Source organism: Mustela erminea, chromosome 4, assembly GCF_009829155.1.
Source record: "Mustela erminea isolate mMusErm1 chromosome 4, mMusErm1.Pri, whole genome shotgun sequence".
NCBI classification, from domain to species: domain Eukaryota; kingdom Metazoa; phylum Chordata; class Mammalia; order Carnivora; family Mustelidae; genus Mustela; species Mustela erminea.
In genome coordinates, this window is record NC_045617.1 from 103,972,496 (window position 1) to 103,988,947 (window position 16,452).

At 36.3% G+C, this 16,452-nt stretch overlaps 1 long non-coding RNA gene across 3 annotated transcripts in view; it reads left to right on the top strand.

Moving 5' to 3' along the window:
- The window catches only part of LOC116588800, a 318,200-nt gene that overhangs the window by 165,202 nt on the left and 136,546 nt on the right, over positions 1–16,452 (top strand). For all 3 annotated transcript variants that reach the window (XR_004285091.1, XR_004285092.1, XR_004285090.1), the window contains exon 4: positions 14,029–14,116. This is a non-coding gene — a long non-coding RNA (uncharacterized LOC116588800). The remainder of the gene's footprint in view (positions 1–14,028; positions 14,117–16,452) is intronic.

Sequence of the window (16,452 nt, forward strand, 5' to 3'; positions counted from 1 at the left end):
CACATCTTCCTTATCCATTAATCCATTGAAGGGCATCTTGGTTCTTTCCACAGTTTGGTGACTGTGGCCATTGCTGCTATGAACATTGGGGTACAGATGGCCCTTTTTTTCACTACATCTGTATCTTTGGGGTAAATACCCAGTAGTGCAATTGCAGGGTCATAGGGAAGCTCTATTTTTAATTTCATAAGGAATCTCCACACTGTTTTCCAAAGTGGCTGCACCAACTTGCATTCCCACCAACAGTGTACAAGTGTTCCCATTTCTCCACATCCTCTCCAACATTTGTTGTTCACTGTCTTGTTAATTTTGGCCCTTCTAACTGGTGTAAGATGGTATCTCAATGTGGTTTTGATTTGAATCTCCCTGATGGCTAGTGATGATGAACATTCTTTCATGTGTCTGTTAGCCATTTGTATGTCTTCATTAGAGAAGTGTCTCTTCATGTCTTCTGGCCATTTTTTGACATGATTATCTGTTTTGTGTGTTGGGTTTGAGGAGTTCTTTATAGATCCTGGATATCAGCCCTTTGTATTGTCATTTGTGAATGACACGGAATCTTTTGTGAACCCACAGAATCTTCTCCCCTTCCGTGGGTTGCCTTTTATGTTTCATTGACTGTTTCCTTTCCTGTGCAGAAGCTTTTGATCTTGATGAAGTTCCAAAAGCTCATTTTCATTTTTGTTTCCTTTGCTTTTGGAAACATATCTTGAGAGAAGTTGCTGTGGCCCATGTCGAGGAGGTTACTGCCTATGTTCTCCTCTAGGATTCTGATGGATTCCTGCTTCATGTTGAGGTCTTTTATCCATTTCGAGTTTATCTTTGTGTATGGTGTGAGAGAATGGTTGAGTTTCATTCTTCTATACATAGCTGTCCAATTTTCCCAACACCATTTATTGAAGAGACTGTCTTTTTTCCACTGTATATTTTTCCTGCTTTGTCGAAGATTATTTGACCATGGAGTTGTGGGTCCATATCTGGGCTCTCTACTCTGTTCCACTGGTCTATGTGTCTGTTTTTATGCCAGTACCATGTTGTCTTGGTGATGACAGCTTTGTAGTAAAGATTGAAATCAGGCAACGTGATGCCCCCAGCTTCGTTTCTCTTTTTCAACATTTCCTTAGCAATTTGGGATGTTTTCTGATTCCATACAAATTTTAGGATTGTTTGCTCCAGGTCTTTTTAAAAAATTTTTAAATTCTTTATTAACATATAATGTATTATTAGCCCCAGGGGTACAGGTCTGTGAATCGCCAGGCTTACACACTTCACAGCACTCACCATTGCACACACCCTCCCCAATGTCCATAAACCCACCACCCTCTTCTCCCTATCCCCCTCCCCCCTGGCAACCCTCAGTTTGTTTTGTGAGATTAAGAGTCTCTTACGGTTTGTCTCCCTCCTGATCCCATCTTGTTTCATTTATTCTTTTCCTACCCCCAAAACCCCCAACATTGCATCTCCACTTCCTCATATCAGGGAGAGCATATGATAGTTGCCTTTCTCTAACTGACTTATTTTACTAAGTATTAAACCTTCTAGTTTCATCCACGTTGTCGCAAATGGCAAGATTTTATTTCTTTTGATGGCTGCATAGTATTCCATTGTATATATATACCACTTCTTCTTTATTCATTCATCTGTTGATGGACATCTAGGTTCTTTCCATAGTTTGGCTATTGTGGACATTGCTGCTATAAACATTTGGGTGCACGTGCCCCTTCAGATCACTACATTTCTATCTTTAGGGTAAATACCCAGTAGTGCAATTGCTGGGTCATAGCTCTGTTTTCAACTTTTTGAGGAAGCTGGGTCATAGCTCTGTTTTCAACTTTTTGAGGAAGCTCCATGCTGTTTTCCAGAGTGGTTGCACAATCTTGCATTCCCACAAAGAGTGTAGGAGGGTTCCCCTTTCTCTGCAACCTTGCCTGTTTGCTCCAACTCTTTGAAGAATGCTGGTTGGAATTTTGATTGCATGGCATTGAAAGTATAGTTTGGTCTAGTCAGTGTAGACATTTTAACAATGTATATTCTTCTGATCCATGAGCATGGAATAGTCTTCTATCTTTTTGTGTCTTCAATTTCTTTCATGAGTGTTCTGTATGTAGTTCCTCAAGTACAGATCCTTTACCTCTTTGGTTAAGTTTATTCTCAGGTATTTTATGGTTCTTGGTGCTATAGTAAATGGAATCAATTCTCTAATTTCCCTTTCTGTATTATCATTGTTAGTGTGTAAGAAAGCAACTGATTTCTGTACATTGATTTTGTATCCTGCCACATTACTGAATTGCTGTATGAGTTCTAGTAGTTTGGGGGTGGAGTCTTTTGGGTTTTCCATAAAAATTATCATGTCATCTGCAAAGAGAGAGAGTTTGACTTCTTCATTGCCAATTTGAATACTTTTTATTTCTCTTTGTTGTCTGATTGTTGTTGCTAGGACTTCTAATACTATGTTGAACAATAGTGGCTAGAGTGGACAGCCTTGTATTCCTGACCTCAAATGGAAGGCTGTGAGCTTTTTCCCATTGAGGATGATATTTGCTGTGGGGTTTTCATAGGTAGACTTTATGAAGTTGAGGAATGCTCCCTCTATCCCTATGCTTTGAAGCATTTTAATCAGGAACGGATGCTGGATTTTGTCAAATGCTTTTTCTGCGTCAATTGAGAGGACCATGTGGTTCTTTTCTCTTCTTTTATTTATTTGTTCTATCACATTCATTGATTTGCGAATGTTGAACCACCCTTGCAATGCAGGGATAAATCCCACCTGGTCATGGTAGATAATCTTTTTAATGTACTGTTGGATCCTATTAGCTAGGATCTTGTTGAGAATCTTAGCATCCATATTCATCAGGGATATTGGTCTGAAATTCTCCTTTTTGGTGGGGTTTTTGCCTGGTTTGGGGATCAGGGTAATGCTGGCTTCATAAAAAGCATCTGGAAGTTTTCGTTGTGCTTCAGTTTTTTGAAACAGCTTCAGGAAAATAGGTATTATTTCTTCTCTGATAGTTTGGTGGAATTCCCCAGGGAATCCATCAGGTCCTGGGCTCTTGTTTTTTTGGGAGGTTTTTGATCACTGCTTCAATCTTGTTACTAGACATTGGTCTATTCAGGTTGTCAATTTCTTCCTGATTCAGTTTTGGAAGTTTATAGTTTCCTAGGAATGCATTCATTTCATCTAGGTTGCTTAACTTATTGGCATATAATTGTTGATAATAATTTTTTTTTTAAAGATTTTATTTATTTATTTGACAGAGAGAGAGATCACAAGCAGGCAGAGAGGCAGGCAGAGAGAGAGGAGGAAGCAGGCTCCCTACTGAGCAGAGAGCCCGATGCGGGGCTCGATCCCAGGACCCTGAGATCATGACCTGAGCCGAAGGCAGCTGCTTAACCACTGAGCCACCAAGGCGCCCCGATAATAATTTCTGATGATTGTTTCTACTTCCTTGGTGTTAGTCGTGATCTCTCCCTTTTCATTCATAATTTTACTACTTTGGGTCTTCTTTCTTTTCTTTTGGATTAGTGTGGCCAATGGTTTATCAATGTTATTGATTCTTTCAAAAAACTAGCTTCTAGTTTTGTTGATGTGATCTCCTGTATCTCTAGTTTCTATCTCATTGATCTCTGCTGTAATCTTGATTATCTCCCTTCTTCTTTGTGGGGCTCATTTAATTTGTTGTTGATTCTCCAGTTCTTTAAGGTGTAAAGTCAGCTGGTGTATTCTGGATATTTTAATTTTTTTGACGGGGGCTTGGATGGCTATGTATTTCCCCCTTAGACCGCCTTTGCTGTATCCCATAGGTTTTGGACCAAAATGTCTTCATTCTCATTGGTTTCCTTGAATTGTTTAAGTTCTTCTATGCTTTCCTGGTTGATCCAAGCATTCTTAAGCAAGGTGGTCTTTAGCTTCCAGGTGTTTGAATTCCTTCTGAAGTTTTTCTTGTGGTTGAGCTCCAGTTTCAAAGCATTGTGATCAGAGAATATGCAGGGAATAATCTCAATCTTTTGTTATTGGTTGAGCCCTAATTTGTTACCCAGTATGTGGTCTATTCTGGACAAAGTTCCATGTGTTCTCGAGAAGAATAAGTATTCTGTTGTTTTAGGGTAGAATGTTCTGTATATATCTATAAGGTCCTTCTGGTCCAATGTGTCATTCAGTGCTCTTGTTTCTTAATTGATCTTCTGCTTAGATGATATGTCTGTTACTGACAGTGGCATGTTAAGATCCCTTGCTATTAATGTAGTCATATGAATATCACTCTTTATCTTGATTAATAGTTGTCTTATGTAGTTGGCTGCTCCCATGTTGGGGGCACAAATATTTACAATTGTTAGATCTTCTTGGTGGATAGGCCCTTTAAGAATGATGTAGTGTCCTTCTATTTCTCTGACTACAGTCTTTAGTTTAAAATCTAACTTATCTGATATGAGAATCTCTACCTCAGCCTTCTTTTGAGGCCCATTGGCATGAAAGATGCTTCTTTATTCCTTCACTTTCAGTCTGGATGTATCCTTAGGTTCCAAATGGGTCTCTTGTAGACAACATATGGATGAGTCCTGTCATTTTATCCAGTCTGCAACCCTGTACCATTTTATGGGTACATTTAGGCCATTCACATTGAGAGTGATTATTGATAGATATATTTTTATTGATATCGTGTTACCTGTGAAGTTTTTGTTTCTATAGATTGTCTTCATAAATTTCTGTTCAATAATATTCTTGGCTTTTTTCCTCTTTTATAGAACCCTCCTTAGTATTTCTTGTAGTGCCGGCTTGGTGGTCACATACTCTTTAAAACGCTACCTGTCTTGGAAGCTCTTTATCTCTCTACCCATTTTGAATGTCAGTCTTGCTGGATAAAATATTCTTGGCTGCATGTTCTTTTCATCTAGTGCCCTGAATACATCTTTCCAGCCCTTTTTGGCTTGCCAGGTTTCTGTGGACCAGTCTGACATTATTCTGATGGGCCTTTCTCTGTATGTAAGGAATCAATCTCTTCCCCCTAGCTGCTTTCAAAAAGTCAAGCGGTTGTCTATAACTATGATTCATCATTTTCACAATCAGGTGTCTTGAAGTCTTTTTAGATTTTATGATCTTGGGGTGAGACCTTTCTGCCTCTAGGACACGAATGCTGGTTCCATTCCCCAGAAAGGGAAAATTTTCATGGAGAATTTGTTCAACAATATCCTCTAGTCTTCTTCCTTTCTCCTCCCCCTCAGGGATTCCAATAATTCTGATGTTGGAACGTTTCATGGCATCATTTATTTCCCTAATTCTGTTTTCATGGCTTCTAAGCTGTTTGTTCTAGGCCTCCTCTAATCCTTTTTCTCTATCAGTTTGTCCTGTAGATTACTAATTCTATCTTCTGCCTCAGTTACCCTAGCTGTTAGAGAATTTAGATTAGATTGGAACTCATTGATAGCATTATTAACATCTTCCTTGGTGGCTTTCACTTCTGCCCTAATCAATTCCATTTTGTCATTAATGGCTTTCTCCAACCTAGCCATTGCCTAGATAATTGTTAGCCTGAATTCTCTTTCTGACATACTATTTATGTCCATATCCAATAGCTCTGATGGAGAGGGCACAGTCTCTGAATTTTTCCTCTGTTGGGCATTCCTCCTCACAGTCATTTTGGTGAGAGATGGATGAGGGGATGTGTAGCTGAATGTATTAACCGTGGTCCAGGCAAGGTGCACTCTGGAATGCTTCTGAGCAACTGCGAGTCCCCAGCAAAAAGAAAGAAAGAAGAAAAAAAAGAGAGCAAGAGAGAGAGAGAGAGAGAGAGGAAACAAACAAACAAACAAACAAACAAAAAAGAAAAGAGAAGATCCAGCCTCAATAGTCCCCAAAGGTAAGATTTATAAAGTATACAAACAAAAACAGACAAAAAGACCGACAAAAGCAAATGACAAGAAAAAAAAAAAAAAAGAACCCAGCCAAAATGAACCCCGAGTATAAGATTTATATACTACCAGAACAAAAACAAATATACGAAATGCTGACAGAAGAAAAAGATGGGAGGGTGATTATAAATTCTCAGTGTGGGCAAGAAAGGCTATTTTGATTCTTTCTGGGTGTATCTTGATATCTTTGTTAAAGGACACAACTTTCCCAAGATAAAGTGGGATTAAAGCTGATTTATATATAGGGTAGTATTGACTGGGGAAAGAGGGTTACCTTGAAGCTTATCTCTATATGAATATTAAAAAAAATGGAAAAGCAAAAGAAAAATGTAGGTATATGTGTCAAAAAAGTTCAAGTTAAAAGGTTATTATGGAATTTGTTGTACTGAATACCTCATTGTGATGGTAAATAGGTTAAAAAATTATTTAAAAAAAAAAGAATGTGAATAGTGGGAACGAATTAAAAATAAAAATTGTATCTATGAAATAGTGGTGGTTGTCCTCTATTTTTTTTTTTTTTGGCTGGCTTTCTGGGAGAGAGGCCTGCCACGTGATTTTTCCGGCAGTCTTGAAAGAATTGAGTCCTCCTGCCCTCTCCCAGGGGGCTGGATTCTGAGGAAACCGGTTTTTCAGGCTTTTGTTCTTTGGAGGTTTTTTGTTGTTGTTGTTGTTTGTTTGTTTGTTTGTTTGTTTTTCCTCCCCTTGGCGGCTTTTGGCAGTTCTTTGGAGGTTTAGAGGAAAGCGAACTGCACCCAGACCTCTGTCTCAAAGAGAAGCCTCAGTCTGTTTTTCTCTGGGTTCTTCAGAGCACATAAACTCGCCCTTTGCCACCGGCGGAGCATGTCCCTAGTCACAGTCTCAGGGGTCTCAGGAGCTCCTGCTTGTACCCTGGTGCTACCAAAACCACCAGAAGTATTAGTCCAGAGAGCTGGCTTCCAGCGGCTGCCTCTGCTGTGGCTCTCTGGGCAGGTCCAGACTGCTGGAGAGGTCACAACCAGGGATAGCAAACTGAAATTTTCACACTGGCCTGGGCAGGGAGTGTTCAGACTCTCACAGGTCCTAGAGAGCACTTTCTGGCGCCTGCACAGATCTCTCTCAGGGGAGGGTGTGGAGTGCAATTCAGACCCCTGTCCTGCAGTGTGCATGCAGAGTGCAAAAGGCTGCGGTTCTAGAGAGTGCCGGCTGGTATTCACACCAGACTCATGCGTGCTGCCACCCAAATGGTCTCCCGGGAGCTGGCAGCTCAGGGACCAACGCTTGATTTCTTCGCCACATTCTCTCTGGCACAGCACCAGTGTTGACTGTCTTGGGTCCGTAGGCTTAAGCCCGTGTCTCTAACTACCAGATTCCACCAATTTCCCCTTAAGATCTTTTGCTCTTTTTGAGTGCTTTCAGGCAGACTCCAAGTTAATGCTGGTCCCCAGTCACAAGGTACTTTCGTATTGGGGTATTACTTTCCAATGGGTCACTTCTGGTGGCTCCCTCCCCCTTTTGTTTATCTTCACATATCAGCCTGATGTTCCCACTCTGCTTTATCTGTTCACTGGGTGCTTCTGCCCCCGTAGAAGATCCAGAAGTGTATAATTCTAATCTCAGGCTGATTTCATGGGTGATCAGAGTGCTTTGGTAGATTATTAGCTCACTTTAGGGGACCAGTTGAAAAAGAACCTCCTACTTCTCTGCCATCTTGCCCCCCCCCCCCCAGTATTTAGCCTTTTCAGCAATTGCACTCCCTTATGTTTATCCAAAGGTGTTGAAAACTTATGTCCACATAAAAGCCTGCACATGGACAGACACTTGTAGCAGTTTTACTTATGATTACTAAAACATGGAGGCGACCAAGATGTCCTTTGGTAGGTGAATAGATAAATAAACTGTGGAACTTCAAGGTAATGGAATATTATTTAGTGCTAAAAAGAAATGAGCTATCAAGCCATGAGAATACAAGGATGAATCTTAAATTCATATTACGAAGTGAAAGAATCAAGTAGAGTTTTCAATTTTTCATTTTTTCTTATATCAAGGTAAAAATGGATACTATAAAAATAATTTTGAATCCAATGTAAGTTATACTGAAATGTGACAGTCCTCCAACCTGCATAACTGCCTTGCAATTCTATGCTCAGAAGGCACTTTTAAAACTATTTCTGCTTTTACGTCCTTAGATTGTTGCCTTCATATATAGCTTAATAATGCACCTTTAAGTCCATGTATCAATCTTAGAATGTATTTACTGGTCATATATTATGAAAGATGCAAATTGTTAACTCCCCAATATGAAATCATTTGCTTATACTTCTATTTTCTGTTCCAATATATGTAGCCAAAAGCTCCATATCCTTTTAGAACTAGAGAAGAGTTCCCTCTACCTTCTCTCTTCACTTTCACCTTCCAGCGTGTTAGCTACACTTTTACTTTGTCAGTGAGCTCTCCTCTTTCTTTTAGAAATTGAAAAAATGTAATTGAGAGAAAACAATTCAGTTGAAGGGCTAGAAAACGAAGTTGAAAGAATTCTCCCAGGAGGTAGCACAAAAAGATAGAGACAGGTAAAAGTGAAACAAAACAGATCACACAATGGCTAATCCAGGCAGTCTTTTATCTATCCAATTGGATTATAGAAAGTGATAATGTTGAAAATAAGTCTACTGTACTTTATTCATAGATTTATTTCTGAAAGCTGATAACCAATAAATAGTAACTATTTTACGTAGACAGTAAATATTATTTACTGGAGAACATTTTCCCCCACCCTTTAAAGTGACTCAGTGTCCTAACTCTTTAATTTTATTGCTAGCAAGGAGGTGAAATGAATCTTCATCATAATCTCAAGGACTTTTATTGTATTTATTTGGATTTTACTGAGTAATAATTGATAAATATAATTTTATGTATTTAAAGTATACAATGTGATGATTTGATACACATGTTTATTATAGAATGATTACTAACATCAAGATAATTAATACATCTGTCACCTTACATACTTAACATAGTTAACTCTGTGTGTGTGTGGGCGGGTGAGAACGCTTAATATCTACTCAGCAAACTTTCAAGTACATGGTAATATGTTATTAACCCTAGTTCTTTTATTTTTTTAACCATTTCAGTCATACTGGTCAAAAGTGTTCCCCTTTTGATTTCTGCTGACACACAGGATCTTTTATTTTCTTGCTCCAGTCTGTGTAGTTACTCAGCTCCTCTTGGCTTCTGTCATTCACAACTTCCTCTTGTTGAGTTCACTCTTTCCTGAATTATCTTCCTGAATCATCTATCTTTCCTGAATTATCTACCATTTTGTTTGTTTTTGTTTTTTTTTTTATTTACTCCTTCCCTGGATTCTAATGACTTCCAAGTAATTTCCTAAGGAAGGATGAGAATGGGAGATTAGAACAAAAGGTTAATACTGTGGAATTTATGCACACTTGAAATGTTTTTATTTTTCATCTAATTTCATGGATATGCCTGTATATTGAATTTTAGTTTCCATAAATTTTCTCTCAGAACTTGAAAATGATTGCTCCATTGTTTTCTGAGATGCAGCTTATTGAGATACAGTATGTTAAAATGATGCCCATTTCTTTGTAATACCTTCCCCCCACCTTTCTGAAAGCATTTAGAACTTCATCTTTGAAGTTCTAAATTATTATAAGGACTAGATGTGTGTCTTTGGTCATTCATTGCTCTGGAGATTTTTGTCTAAAACTTGTATATAGCATTTCTTTAAATCTTTTTATCATCTCTTCCTTTAGTTGTTGCCTTTTTTCCTTTTATTCTGTTTACTATTTCTGGATATCTATTGAGGAAAAGTTAAATGATCTCTAGAGAAAAACTCAAAACAGTAAAAAAAAATTGTAAGATTAAAAGTAAAGACAGGCAAAGATTTTTCAGGAAATCAAACAAAAATAAAGCAATTTTGACACTAACTTCAAATGAAATAGAGTTAGAATATAATATTTAGGAAGAGCATAAGTATATAATAAAGTTATGGATCATGTATTTATATGTAAAGAAAAAAGATACATATGTCTAAAAATTCAAATTATTACATATAAAAAGAGAAACAACAGTCATTGTGGAAACCAATACATAGTTTTCTGAGCATATAACTATAGTCCAAGCTAAGAGTTTTATATACATTAATATTTAATCCTGTAACAATACCGAGGTAAATACTATTTTTCTCATTTTATATGGAAGGAAACAGTGTTAGATATTTTAAGTAATGTACCAAGGGTTAAATAACTAGGGAGTATGTAGTAGAATTGGATTTCAAACATGGGTTTATCTGATTCTGGAGTCTGGGTTTAATACTCTGCATTTTGCCTTCTTTTACTCCCATAGAGGAAGCAAACAAACCTCAATAACATAGGGGCTGTGAATGATGTTTGTTTGATTTGAAAGATAGATGTGTCAAACTTTGAGCTAATAGAGCTAGATTCTTTTGTCACAGATATTCTTTGTTTTAGATTGGACATATGCACAATGCCATGTATCCGCCATTATAGTACCATACAGAAGTTTCCAGGCCATAAAAAGTCCCCTGTGCTTCACGGTTAACTTCCCACCAACTCAAGCCCATGACAATCACTGATCTATTTTCTGTCTTCATACTTTTGTCTTTGTCAGAATTTCACGGGAATTCTGATATCATATACTAGAGTATATATCATTTTGAAACTTCCTCCTTTCTTTTAGACAATACCCATTTAAACAATTGCATATAGCATTTATCCATGTTGTTGCTTAGATTAACAACTTACTCTTTTTTCACGGAATAATATTTGATAATAAAATGTGCCATAGTATGTTTATTCATTTGCCCACTGAAGACCATCACAGTTGCTTCCAGTTTTGGGTGAATCCTGATTTTTAAAGGTTAATAGTGAGTATTCACATTTATAGGTGTTAAGTGGAAGATACGGCAGGACTTGTCATAATATACTATCACTGGTGTATTTAATTTTTTAAATTGTAAATGAAAAATGACTCAGATAATTCAGTATGCATTTTAAGGATGCAATAAATCATGCTTTGTTACTAAACAAGGAAGTATGAAAATAAATGAGCTGAGCATTCAGGTAGAGAAATTAGAAATAGAGAAACATATAAGCCAATAGAAAGATGAAAGAAACAGATGATAAAAATAAACAGACATTAATAAATTGGGAAATATAAGATAGAAATAATAAGTAACTTAAAGAGATTTTTTTTACTTGGAGCAAACCCTATATCATACGTAAAACTTTAGTATATTTGATCAAGAAAAAGGACAAAATTTTCAATGACATTATAGGAAAGTTTATATAATATTAGAATGAAAAAGATATATGCCATGTAAGTGGTTTCAGAGTAAAAAAGTCTATAATTTAACCCAGATTCATTTTATAAAGACAAAAGAATGCTAATATGAATATCTGTTTTAGACCTTCCCCTAACTATAGAATAATCTATTTTTGCAAAGAAAACAAAAGCTTACTAACAAGTTAACATCAACTAGTTATTAAAATAAATGGACACTACTCAGTATGTTCTGTTCCAGGAATGCAAGGGCAGTACTAAAGAAATACATTTCAATATGTTAAAGTAGAGAAAAATTATAATTTTAGAAGTTTTCCTGATGGTATTAGTAATAATTACTAGCCTTATTAAGTTATAATAATTTATAATTTTCATGAAAAGCTTAAATTGTGGGACACCTGGGTGGCTCAGTGGGTTAAGCCTCTGCCTTCGGCTCAGGTCATGATCTCAGGGTCCTGGGATTGAGTCCTGCATTGGGCTCTCTGCTCAGCGGGGAACCTGCTTCCTCCTCTCTCTCTCTCTCTGCCTGCCTCTCTGCCTACTTATGATCTCTGTCAAATAAATAAATAAAATATTTAAAAAAAATAAAAAACTTAGTGCTGCACAACAAAGAAATAGCAAAGCAAGAACATGAACCCAGGAGATATGACTCTAGCACTATGCTCTTATCCACTGGCATACAGATTCGTAGAACTTATTTCTGATTTAAAACAACTATGAAAGCCATAAAACAACCACCATTACCTATGAATGTACCACCACTCACTACATACCACAACATAAAGTTTGGAATAGAAATATAATAAAGAGGACCCACTTCAACCTAAAAGTAAACAATGAAACACCACAAGGAGGGGGACAAGTATGCCCTCTACTCATATTATTTTGCACATTTCCAGAAATTCTAGGTAGTTGAATAATAAATGAAGCAATTATAAAGAAGTGTATCTTTTGGAAAGAAAACATTTAATTATCATAATTTTCATATGATTTAATAATCTATCTAGGAAACCCAAGAGAATTATTGGGAAACCTATTTGAACTAGTAAGACAGATCAGTACATTATCCATAGCGGGAGGAATTGCAAAAAGGTCATTTTTTTGTTATTGTTGTTATTTGATAATTTTAATGGAAAAAAGCCATTCTAATAGCTAATAAATTATAAACTAAAATAATACATAAGGCTAAAATAAATGCAGCTACATAACTCTGCTGAAATCTCAGAAAAAGCAGATATGAAATACATAATATTGGATGGAATGACTAAATGTAAATTCTTCCAGCGGTACACTGGTAAACTGGCTTTCTGTGAGGGCAGAGTAAGGGAACCATGATTTATAGCTTTTGCTGAATTCCATGGTGTAAAAACTTCCACCATGGCTGATTTCAAGATATTAAGAGTTTAAAATCATGTGGCAAAAATTCCTAAATTATTTAATAATTAGCTCTTCCCAAGTTGTGTTCTAGAACACAGCTGAATTACTACTAATTTAATTTGTATGTTTTACGTAATTACATTCTAAGCCTCATTATTATGTTTTTTGAAGCTAGACAAAAGTAATGAGCAGGCATGCAGTATTATATAGGAAAGTGTTATAAACTACAATATATAATGTGTTGTAGGCACAAAAATCAACAGATTCATGGCTCACAATTGGCCAGGAATAGATTGTAGCATAGGCAAATAATCATTGTATGATAATACCTAGCTACTTTTAGTTGTAGAACTGTAAACTCATGCAATGAGATGGCACTTTTATAACTCAAAAGAACAGTCTTAAGTGTTGATATTCAGTGTTAATAGATGATGTGGTAAAATGAGCCCTTGTACATTCTGTATGATTATAAACTTTTTGCAACTTTCCTGAAAATCAATTTATTAATAGATGTCAGGAACTTTAAAGAATATATACCATTTAATATGTCATCCATCATCTTTTAAATATATATTTACATATATTTTCAGGTTAACAGAAAATTAGAAACAACTTAAATATCTCTTCTCATTTTGGGTCATTTTGCTTCATACGTCTGAAACCCACTGTAGCTAGCTGAAGAAATGGGGGAGAGTGATTGTTACAGTCATTCACAGATATTTCATGGAACCTATGGTACAAGTACAGCTGGTTCCTTGAGAGCACAAACAGAAAACTAAAAAAAAATGCCACCAGTATGCAGGACAGCTGTGTTCTTTATATTGTTGTTTGATGCGTGACCTTCTCTTGTCCATGCTTGGTTTTTGTGGGGCTGTAGAGGAAATATTTTTGTGTTTTTGTATTAGGGAATTTTTGAGCAAATTTTACTGAAACCTGGGATCTGGCTGAAAAAGTGGAAGGTAATTTAAAACTGAGAACTTCAGAGAGATTTACCTAATTCCAGAGATATGTATTTGGATTTCAGGATACAAGGTGAGCTTTGGGATGTGGAGACATCCCCAGATTGTAAAGCTGAAAACAATGGTTTTATCTTCCCTCTGAATAAATTCATTTGTATTCCAGAATGTTTAAATGGGAACTTGGGATCCTTCCCAAGAAGCAGGCTTTTTTCCTCTCTGGAGGGAAAGTGGACAATGTGTATTTTAGCACTTGGAATCACTATTCTGGCTTTCTTGCCTATGATATATACCTTATGTTTGTGTTGGATAACGTATAGCGTTCATCACATTGCCCTAAGAAATGAGGCACAGAGGAATCATGAGGTTTTCATAAAGTAAATAATAATTAAACCGCTTTGCTCTAGAAACCTGTGAGTACATTTAGGATGGTATTAATAAAAATAAATATTAAAAACTTAAAAAACACCTTTTTTGATCCATTCTCCAGGTTCTCTCTGTACTTTTGCTCACCAGTACATAGAACTAGAACTCTAAAGTGGCTGCTCCATGGGCCCCTAAAGGGCATAGCTTCCAAGGTAAGGAATCTACTTTTCTTAATCTCTCAATTATGAATTCCCTGTAGAGAGAACCAAATCAGGCTCTGTCTTACCACACAAGAATTAGTACATTAACTTCGGAGTGGAAGAGAAGAAGAAATGAATACTTAAGGACAACCTCCAATAATAAGAAAAAGGATTAAGGTATATCTAATATCATGGATTATTTTGCAGTTACTAAAACTGAATTTTTAAAGAATATTTAATGATTTTGGAATGTGTTCATGATATATGTTTATGCTCTTGAGAGATAGTTGTCTATTTTTTTCTTTTCTTATAATGTGTCTGGTTTTGGTATTAACAATAATACTAGCCTCAGGAAAATGAGTATTTCCTCCACTTCTAGTATTCTGAAAGAGAATGTGCAGAATTGAAACCGTTTCTTCCTTAAACATTTGGTATAATTCACCAGTGAAACCATCTGGGCCCAGAGTTTTACTTGATAGAAGTTTTTTTTTTGTTTTTGTTATTGTTTTTTTTATGAGAATGTATGGGAGTGGTGGAAGGGGAAGGAGAGAGGGAATTCTTAAGCAGGCTCTACGCTCAGTGCGGAGCCAGCGTGGGGTTTAATCTCACAACCCTGAGATCACGACCTGAGCTGAAATCAAGAGTCAGATGCTTAATTGACTGAGCCATCCCAGCACCTGTTGTTGGAAGATTTTTAAACATATTTAATTTTTTAATGGATATATGACATTCATGTTATCTATTTATTCTTAAGTGAGTTTTAATAGTTTTGTCTTTCAAGGACTTGATACTTTATGGACGCTTTTAAAGGGAAGCACTTTGGAATATAATTACCTGTCATTCTTATAAATCTTAACTTTTCATTAAAAGTGTAATACTTTAGTCAACAAAACTTTTTAGTAGAATTTTCTTTTGTAAATTCCTTCTAGACTTCCAAGATTCATTGTCAAAGTAGCTGGTATTTTCTTCTCTCAACTATGGCAGTGGGATTTTCAGCTAAGGAATTGTTCTTGTCGTCACCTCGTCCTTAGTTTGTGAAAGTATTGTTTATTTCAGTTCTGTTCAACCAGTTGGGCCTCTAATGTCTTCTGCATGAAAAACAAAGAAAAGTGAATGGGGGAGTGCACATTGATTCTTTGAGAGTGAAAAAATTAACGCCACCACTACCACCAACGAAGCTCTTTCTCTTGATTGTGACACAATTTTTTCACTTTATTCTTGAATGAAAAATCTCTTCTCTTGCTTTTCAGTTTAGGAGTTTGTTTAAATCAGTTATTATGCAGTTAGTTAACTGATAGGCCACGGAGACCAAGTTTGCTTTAGTAACAATTGACATTTATAACCTAGTTAAAACTTTAGCTTGACAGGGATGATACCTCATAATCCAAAATAGAGCATTTAAGTTAAAACTTTTGAATTTAAAAAATCAAATTTTAAAATATTTCATCACACTTACTATGAATCGAACTTTAATCTTAGTCATTTCAACAATTGGAACTTTAAGGAATTTGATGAATTCTTAGTCAAATTTTTCTTGGAAAATTTACTTCTTAAGGAATTTGATGAATTCTTAATCAAATTTTTCTTGGAAAATTTACTTCTTTTATTTTGTAAGCCAGGTTTATTGAAGTATAATTTATACACTATAAAATTTATCCTTTTAGTAAACAATTCTCTGGGGCACCGGTGGCTCAGTGGGTTAAAGCCTCTGCCTTCGGCTTGGGTCCTGGTCCCAGGGTCCTGGGATCGAGCCCCACATCGGGCTCTCTGCTCAACAGGGAGCCTGCTTCCCTTCCTCCCCTCTCTCTGCCTGCCTCTCTGCCTACTTGTGATCTATGTCTGTCAAATAGATAAATAAAATCTTTTAAAAAAATAGAATAAAATAAAATAAACAATTCTATGGATTTTGACGGACATAATTGGCCTGTGGAGTTGTATCATTCCCATCCTTCCATCCTCCTATTTCCTCTCCTCTTACCATTCTCCTATTACCCTTCCCTACCCCACTCAACATTCTTGAGATTTTTGAAATAAATGGGTAGGTGCTTTTACAAATTTCATAACATTATACTCAATATGAAAAGAAAATGTTCTCTGGTAGCTATACAAAATGCTAGCTGCTTCCTTAAAACTTGATTATTAGTTGTGACTATGTGGGAGCCTTTTCTTTTGAATTTGTTGCAAACACTAGCATTTCTTCTGAATGTTTATACTGTAATCCCTGAAGCTATTGTATTTTCTGTAATAAGTGACGTATGAGCTTCAGTGTAGACATAGCTACCGCAGATGCATGTGATTCTTATATACTGTGAGTCCTGTACTTTGTCAGTGGAGGATATGGGAGAGAA